Source organism: Nerophis ophidion, linkage group LG29, assembly GCF_033978795.1.
Source record: "Nerophis ophidion isolate RoL-2023_Sa linkage group LG29, RoL_Noph_v1.0, whole genome shotgun sequence".
Lineage (NCBI taxonomy): Eukaryota > Metazoa > Chordata > Actinopteri > Syngnathiformes > Syngnathidae > Nerophis > Nerophis ophidion.
In genome coordinates this window covers 3,556,078-3,565,075 of record NC_084639.1, presented here as the reverse complement: position 1 = coordinate 3,565,075, position 8,998 = coordinate 3,556,078, and the positions used below count along the sequence as shown (strand labels likewise).

The 8,998-nt window shown below is 37.7% G+C and overlaps 1 long non-coding RNA gene across 1 annotated transcript; it reads left to right on the top strand.

Moving 5' to 3' along the window:
- Positions 1-3,686: 3,686 nt before the first annotated feature.
- On the top strand, positions 3,687-7,611 carry LOC133546037 (uncharacterized). Its single transcript, XR_009804966.1, has 2 exons — positions 3,687-7,182; positions 7,250-7,611. It is a non-coding gene; the product is annotated as an uncharacterized LOC133546037 (long non-coding RNA).
- Positions 7,612-8,998: the final 1,387 nt, after the last annotated feature.

The window sequence follows — 8,998 nt, the reverse complement described above, 5'->3', positions numbered from 1 at the left end:
GTGGCAGCTTTGTGGTACTTTGAAGACTGCCAGCAACTTTCAATACATTTTACTTCAAGAACTTTAAAACTGTAAATACAGAAATAAAATATGTTGTTATGATTTACATGAAAGACTAAATATTTTCACTGTGGCATTTTCCAACATAAAAGAAAGGCGTTAAGACCAATGTGTTAGCTCCATGCTAATTTACATTGGATTTGCCATATGGATGCTACTGGTTAGCATTGGATGGTTTCATAGGGCAATTTTAACACTGTTTAAAATTCCATCCATCCATCCATCATCTTCCGCTTATCCGAGGTCGGGTCGCGGGGGCAGCAGCCTAAGCAGGGAAGCCCAGACTTCCCTATCTCCAGCCACTTCGTCTAGCTCTTCCCGGGGGATCCCGAGGCGTTCCCAGGCCAGCCGGGAGACATAGTCTTCCCAACGTGTCCTGGGTCTTCCCCGTGGCCTCCTACCAGCTGGACGTGCCCTAAACACATCCCTAGGGAGGCGTTCGGGTGGCATCCTGACCAGATGCCCGAACCACCTCATCTGGCTCCTCTCGATGTGGAGGAGCAGCGGCTTTACGTTGAGTTCCTCCCGGATGGCAGAGCTTCTCACCCTATCTCTAAGGGAGAGACCCGCCACCCGGCGGAGGAAACTCATTTGGGCCGCTTGTACCCGTGATCTTATCCTTTCGGTCATGACCCAAAGCTCATGACCATAGGTGAGGATGGGAACGTAGATCGACCGGTAAATTGAGAGCTTTGCCTTCCGGCTCAGCTCCTTCTTCACCACAACGGATCGATACAACGTCCGCATTACTGAAGACGCCGCACCGATCCGATCCGATCCGTGTTTAAAATTAAATTGAAAAAAATATATAAAAATATATATTTATTCATAAGCTAACACTACTTGGTCTAACTGTCCAATTAGTACATTTTTAAAGGTGCGGTTCTACTTCATTTTCTGCATTTAAATCTTCGTTCATCCTAATTTTAATCCCGTCTTCTAGATGTAAAAAGCATCAGTGTGCATTTTCCACTTTTAATCCCTGCATGGACAGAAAGCATGAAAGTGATGTATTTAGACGGAGGCTGCCTGCTATAGGCCTGTGAGTGCAGGCGACGTCATCGTGCAGCCAGTGGCGTGCGTGCGTGCGTGCGCAGTGACGCTCGCGTCAGCCAGCATTTGTTCCGTCAGCAGCAATTTGGTGAAAAATGCCGTCAGGCACAAACAGTAGAGGGAGCATTGTGCCAGCACATCTCAGGCTATAAATACCCACTGCAGCAGTTGGGAGCAGGCTAAAAATAGAACAAGCTCCCACCCCGCCCCCTAGTGGACGCTAGGACATCTGCAGATAGATGGAAGTTACCAGTGAGCAGTAGACAAAGTGGGGTGTGTTATCTACACATATGCTCTCTTTGTAACAAAACAACATACATGCACTCCGCTCTTAATGAATGAATGAATGCTTGCATGAGGCGTTGAACTGGAGTCCTTAGTCGGAACGTCGTGCACACAGACACACTCCCAGCATTTAAGCGTTCGAAGTTGTTACGTTCACTTTTCCCATCCTGCACGTGTCCTAATACTTTTGTCCGTATAAGTGTACATTGTGTATGGTTTTGGTGCTGCGGTCTGATCAGAGAAGCATGTGCGTGCGTATTTGGGCTGACAGTGAAGTGAGCATCAGATGAAAGTCAAACACCCCTGAGGAGGTGATACCATGACACACACACGCAGCATGTGTACACAAAAGCTTACCTTTTTTATATTTGCACAGTTTGTATATATTATTAATGTTGTAAATATCAATATTTATATATCTAGAAATGGTGGTCCTAAAGAGGCAGGCATTTTTCCGAGGTCTCGAGAATGTAACAAAAACAAAAATGTGTGTGTGTGTGTGTAAGTGTACTTGCTAAAAAAGGTAAGCTTTTAGTTCATTTTTTCATTTTTTGTTTGTAATTGGTTTTTAATCTTCATTATTTACTTCAGGTTATTACAGTATGTCTCTATATAGATATTTTTAAAACATTTTTTAAAATACTTTTGGCATTTCAATTTCTTACACACACTTGTTATTACATATGTCGGCCAGCGGGGGAGCACTTGAAATTTTTACACACACTTGTTATTATATATGTTCACCAGAGGGGGAGCACTTCAAATTTTCACACACACTTGTTATTTTATATGTTGACTAGAGGGGGAGCACTTTTAAAACCGACAGTCAATTTGAAAAATCCCTCCTTTTTGCAGAAATACAAGAACACACACACACACACACACACACACACACACACACACACACACACAAGTATTTGTTACCTTCTTGAGACCTGAGAAAAAGGCCTACCTCTTTAGGACCACCCTTTTAAAAACGCTTTCAGTTACTTTTTATTTTTATTTTTAGTTTGTAATTGGTTTTTAATCTTCATTATTTACTTCAGGTTATTACAGTATGTCTCTATATAGATATTTTTAAAACATTTTTTAAAATACTTTTGGCATTTCAATTTCTTACACACGCTTGTTATTACATATGTCGGCCAGCGGGGGAGCACTTGAAATTTTTACACACACTTGTTATTATATATGTTCACCAGAGGGGGAGCACTTCAAATTTTCACACACACTTGTTATTTTATATGTTGACTAGAGGGGGAGCACTTTTAAAACCGACAGTCAATTTGAAAAATCCCTCCTTTTTGCAGAAATACAAGAACACACACACACACACACACACACACACACAAGTATTTGTTACCTTCTTGAGACCTGAGAAAAAGGCCTACCTCTTTAGGACCACCCTTTTAAAAAAGCTTTCAGTTACTTTTTATTTTTATTTTTTGTTTGTAATTGGTTTTTAATCTTCATTATTTACTATGTTATTACAGTATGTCTCCATATACGTATTTATTTTATTATTTTTTTATATACATTTTTGCCAAAAAGGGTGCATTTCAATTTCTTACACACACTTGTTATTACATATGTCGGCCAGCGGGGGAGCACTTGAAATTTTTACACACACTTGTTATTATATATGTCCACCAGAGGGGGAGCACTTCAAATTTTCACACACACTTGTTATTTTATATGTTGACTAGAGGGGGAGCACTTTTAAAACCGACAGTCAATTTGAAAAATCCCTCCTTTTTGCAGAAATACAAGAACACACACACACACACACACACACACACACACACACACACACACACACACACAAGTATTTGTTACCTTCTTGAGACCTGAGAAAAAGGCCTACCTCTTTAGGACCACCCTTTTAAAAAAGCTTTCAGTTACTTTTTATTTTTATTTTTTGTTTGTAATTGGTTTTTAATCTTCATTATTTACTATGTCATTACAGTATGTCTCTATATACGTATTTATTTTATTATTTTTTCATATACATTTTTGCCAAAAAGGGTGCATTTCAATTTCTTACACACACTTGTTATTACATATGTCGGCCAGCGGGGGAGCACTTGAAATTTTTACACACACTTGTTATTATATATGTTCACCAGAGGGGGAGCACTTCAAATTTTCACACACACTTGTTATTTTATATGTTGACTAGAGGGGGAGCACTTTTAAAACCGACAGTCAATTTGAAAAATCCCTCCTTTTTGCAGAAATACAAGAACACACACACACACACACACACACACACACACACACACAAGTATTTGTTACCTTCTTGAGACCTGAGAAAAAGGCCTACCTCTTTAGGACCACCCTTTTAAAAAAGCTTTCAGTTACTTTTTATTTTTATTTTTTGTTTGTAATTGGTTTTTAATCTTCATTATTTACTATGTTATTACAGTATGTCTCTATATACGTATTTATTTTATTATTTTTTTATATACATTTTTGCCAAAAAGGGTGCATTTCAATTTCTTACACACACTTGTTATTTCAAATGTTGACCAGAGGGGGAGCACTTTTAAAACCGACACACAGTCCATTTGAAAAATCCTTCCTTTTTTTTTTTTTTTTTATAGATTTCACCCATAGGAGTGCAAATGAGACATTCTCTATTAGATGCTTGTTCACACCTCCTCATATGGAAGGTACTTGTCCTTGTTAATGTCTCAAGAAGGGTAGAAATACAAGAACACACGTATTTGTTACCTTCTTGAGATCTGAGAAAAATGCCTACCTCTTTAGGACCACAATTTCTAGATATATAAATATTTATATGTACAACTTTAATAATAGATACAAACTATGCAAATATAAAAAAGATAAGCTTTTAGTTATTTTTTTTATTTTTTGTTTGTAATTGGTTTTAAGTCTTCATTATTTACTTCGTTATTACAAATGTCTCTAAATACTTATTTATTTGATTTTTTAAAATTAATTTTGGCCAAAGGGAGTGCATTTCAATTTCTTACACACACTTGTTATTTCAAATGTTGACCAGAGGGGGAGCACTTTTAAAACCGACACAGTCAATTTGAAAAATCCTTCCTTTTTGGAACTGTCCTAATTTTGATAGATGTTGCCACCAGGGGTGGAAATGAGACATTCTCTATTAGATGCAATGATTTTCCGTATCGGGACCATGATTTATGTCCATATGGAAGCTACTTTTCCTTGTGGATGTCTCAAGAAGGTTAGAAATACAAGAACACACACAGCATGTGTACACAAATGAATAGACTACAGCAAGTACACACGCTGTTTCCTTAATCAAGTACAATTGTTGTGTTTTATGTTATCACTGCTCCGCTTCTTTTTACACTTAAATGACAGTTAAAATTGGCAGCAGTTTGACCCTGGAACAGATTATTTTGGTTCCCACGGCTTCCTTTGAGAAGAACTGTACGCACAGCTAGAGGCTCAACTGGCACTCACGCACTCTTATCTTTTACTCTCATTCTATTTTTAACGTCTTCTCTCTCTCTCCCTCTCTCTCTCTCTTTCTCATTTTGCTGTCTGTCACTCTTTTGCTCCCGTTTGTCACTTGCTCTTTTGTGTGCTTTCCTCAGTCTCATCCTTTTTTCCTCCTCTCTCCTTTCCTCTCGCTCGTTTTTCTCTTTCTCTCTGTCTCTCACTTGCTATTTTCATTTCACGGCCCAAAGTGTCACTCTTCATTAGCCCCGCCCCCTTTGTTGCCAGGCAGTTTTATTCAGATAACATGGCTTCAGCATCTTCAATGTACAACACACACTTTGACAAACACATCATTTTGTTTACGTCGGCAGTCGTCTCGCCATGATTTGTCTCTTGTGGCTTGATGTGTTTGCCGGGGGTCACGACCTCTCCCTGCCTGCGGCACCTCCATGCTTTTATTGCCTCCACGTGACCTCCAACTGGGGCGTCGCCTCAGCCGTCACAGAGGAAGACGAGCATGCGGATGTGTTGCCGATGTGGAGTGCAGAGGAAGGGGATGCACGTCACCAGCGCAGAAGGCAGGACATAAACGGCCCAGTTCGGCGTGGCTGAAAGGAAGAGATGGAGACGACAGCTAAAGGGACACACAGAAAAGTTAAAATGGCACAAAGGAAAGACAAAAAATGCGAAATGTACACAAAAGGACGAAAGAGAGACAAGGAAAAGCTAAATGGAAACAAAAAAGCAAAGGAGAAACAAACGCAAAGAAAAGCTAAAGAAACAAATAATAAGCTAAAGGGACACAAATAAATGCGAAAGGGACACAGAAAAGCTAAAGAAACACAAAGAAAAGCTAAAATGACCGAATGAAGACAGAAAGGGACGGAAAGAAAAACTGAAGGGACAAAAAGAAAAGCTGAAGGGACACAAAAAAACTGGAAGAAAATGTACAAGAACAAAAGCCAAAGGGACGGAAAGAAAAGCTGAAGAGACACAAAGAAACACAAAGAAAAGCTAAAGGGACAGAAAGAAAAGCAGAAGGGACACGAATAAAAGCTAAAGGGACAGAAATAAAAGCTAAAGGGAAGCAAAGAAACAAAGAAAAGCTGAAGGGACAGAAAGAAAAGCTAAAAAAAACACATACAAAAGCTGAAGGGACACAAAGAAAAGCTAAAAAAAACACAAAGAAAAGCTAAAGGGACTCAAGGAAAAGCCAAAGGGACACAAAGAAAAGCCAAAAAAAAAAACACAAAGAAAAGCTAAAGGGACAGAAAGAAATCCTGAAGGGACACAAATAAGCACCAAACATAAAGAAAATCTAAAAGGAAACAAAAACAAAGCTAAAGGGACACAAATAAATGCGAAAGGGACACAGAGAAGCTAAAGAAACACAAAGAAAAGCTAAAATGACCGAATGAGGACAGAAAGGGACGGAAAGAAAAACTGAAGGGACAAAAAGAAAAGCTGAAGGGACACAAAAAAACAGGAAGAAAATGTACAAGAACAAAAGCCAAAGGGACGGAAAGAAAAGCTGAAGAGACACAAAGAAACACAATGAAAAGCTAAAGGGACAGAAAGAAAAGCTGAAGGGACACAAATAAAAGCTAAAGGGACAGAAATAAAAGCTAAAGGGAAGCAAAGAAACAAAGAAAAGCTGAAGGGACAGAAAGAAAAGCTAAAAAAACACATACAAAAGCTGAAGGGACACAAAGAAAAGCTAAAAAAAAACACAAAGAAAAGCTAAAGGGACTCAAGGAAAAGCCAAAGGGACACAAAGAAAAGCCAAAAAAAAAAAACACAAAGAAAAGCTAAAGGGACAGAAAGAAATCCTGAAGGGACACAAATAAGCACCAAACATAAAGAAAATCTAAAAGGAAACAAAAACAAAGCTAAAGGGACAAAAATAAACAGCAAACATAAAGACAATCTAAAGGGACACAAAAAAGCTAAAGGGACACAAAAAACACCAAACATAAAAGAAAATCTAAAGTGACACAAAGAAAAGCTTGAAGGGACATAAAAGCTAAAGAGACACAAAGGAAAGCCAAAAACCCCACAAATAAAAGCTAAAGGGACAGAAAGAAAACCCGAAGTGACACAAATAAACACCAAAGATAAAGAAAAGCTAAATGGAAACAAAAAAGCAAAGGAGAAACAAACGCAAAGAAAAGCTAAAGAAACAAATAATAAGCTAAAGGGACACAAATAAATGCGAAAGGGACACAGAGAAGCTAAAGAAACACAAAGAAAAGCTAAAATGACCGAATGAGGACAGAAAGGGACGGAAAGAAAAACTGAAGGGACAAAAAGAAAAGCTGAAGGGACACAAAAAAACAGGAAGAAAATGTACAAGAACAAAAGCCAAAGGGACGGAAAGAAAAGCTGAAGAGACACAAAGAAACACAAAGAAAAGCTAAAGGGACAGAAAGAAAAGCTGAAGGGACACAAATAAAAGCTAAAGGGACAGAAATAAAAGCTAAAGGGAAGCAAAGAAACAAAGAAAAGCTGAAGGGACAGAAAGAAAAGCTAAAAAAACACATACAAAAGCTGAAGGGACACAAAGAAAAGCTAAAAAAAAACACAAAGAAAAGCTAAAGGGACTCAAGGAAAAGCCAAAGGGACACAAAGAAAAGCCAAAAAAAAAACACAAAGAAAAGCTAAAGGGACAGAAATAAATCCTGAAGGGACACAAATAAGCACCAAACATAAAGAAAATCTAAAAGGAAACAAAAACAAAGCTAAAGGGACAAAAATAAACAGCAAACATAAAGACAATCTAAAGGGACACAAAAAAGCTAAAGGGACACAAAAAAACACCAAACATAAAAGAAAATCTAAATGGACACAAAGAAAAGCTTGAAGGGACATAAAAGCTAAAGAGACACAAAGGAAAGCCAAAAACCCCACAAATAAAAGTTAAAGGGACAGAAAGAAAACCCGAAGGGACACAAATAAACACCAAAGATAAAGAAAATCTAAAAGGAAACAAAAAAAAGCTAAAGGGACAAAAATAAACAGCAAACATAGACAATCTAAAGGGACACAAAAAACACCAAACATTAAAGAAAATCTAAAGGGACACAAATATAAGCTGAAGGGACATAAAAGCTAAAGGGACACAAAAAAAAGCCACAAATAAAAGTTAAAGGGACAGAAAGAAAACCTGAAGGGACACAAACACCAAACCTAAAGAAAATCTAGAAGGAAACAAAAAAAGCTAAAGGGACAAAAATAAACAGCAAACATAAAGACAATCTAAAGGGACACAAAGAAAAGCTTGAAGGGACATAAAAGCTAAAAAGACACAAAGGAAAGCCAAAAAACCCACAAATAAAAGCTAAAGGGGCAGAAAGAAAACCGGAAGGGACACAAATAAACACCAAAGATAAAGAAAATCTAAAAGGAAACAAAAAAAACTAAAGGGACAAAAATAAACAGCAAACATAAAGACAATCTAAAGGGACACAAAAAACACGAAACATTAAAGAAAATCTAAAGGGACACAAAGATCAGCTGAAGGGACATAAAAGCTAAAGGGACACTAAGAAAAGCTAAAGGGACACAAAGAAACGCCAACAAAAACCCACAAATAAAAGCTAAAGGGACAGAAAGAAAACCTGAAGGGACACAAACACCAAACATAAAGAAAATCTAAAAGGAAACACAAAAAAGCTACAGGGACAAAAATAAACAGCAAACATAAAGACAATCTAAAGGGACACAAAAAAGCTAAAGGGACACAAAAAACACCAAACATAAATGAAAATCTAAAGGGACACAAAGAAAAGCTGAAGGGACATAAAAGTTAAGGGACACAAAGAAAAGCTAAAGGGACACATAAAAAGCCACAAAAACCACAAATAAAACCTAAAGGGACAGAAAGAAAACCTGAAGGGACACAAATAAACACCAAACATAAAGAAAATCTAAAAGGAAACAAAAAAAAGCTAAAGGGACAAAAATAAACAGCAAATATAAAGACGATCTAAAGGGACACAAAAAAGCTAACGGGACACAAAAAACACCAGGCATAAAAGAAAATCTAAAGGGACACAAAGAAAAGCTGAAGGGACATAAAAGCTAAAGAGACACAAAGGAAAGCCAAAAACCCCACAAATAAAAGCTAAAGGGACAGAAAGAAAACCTGAAGGGACACAAATAA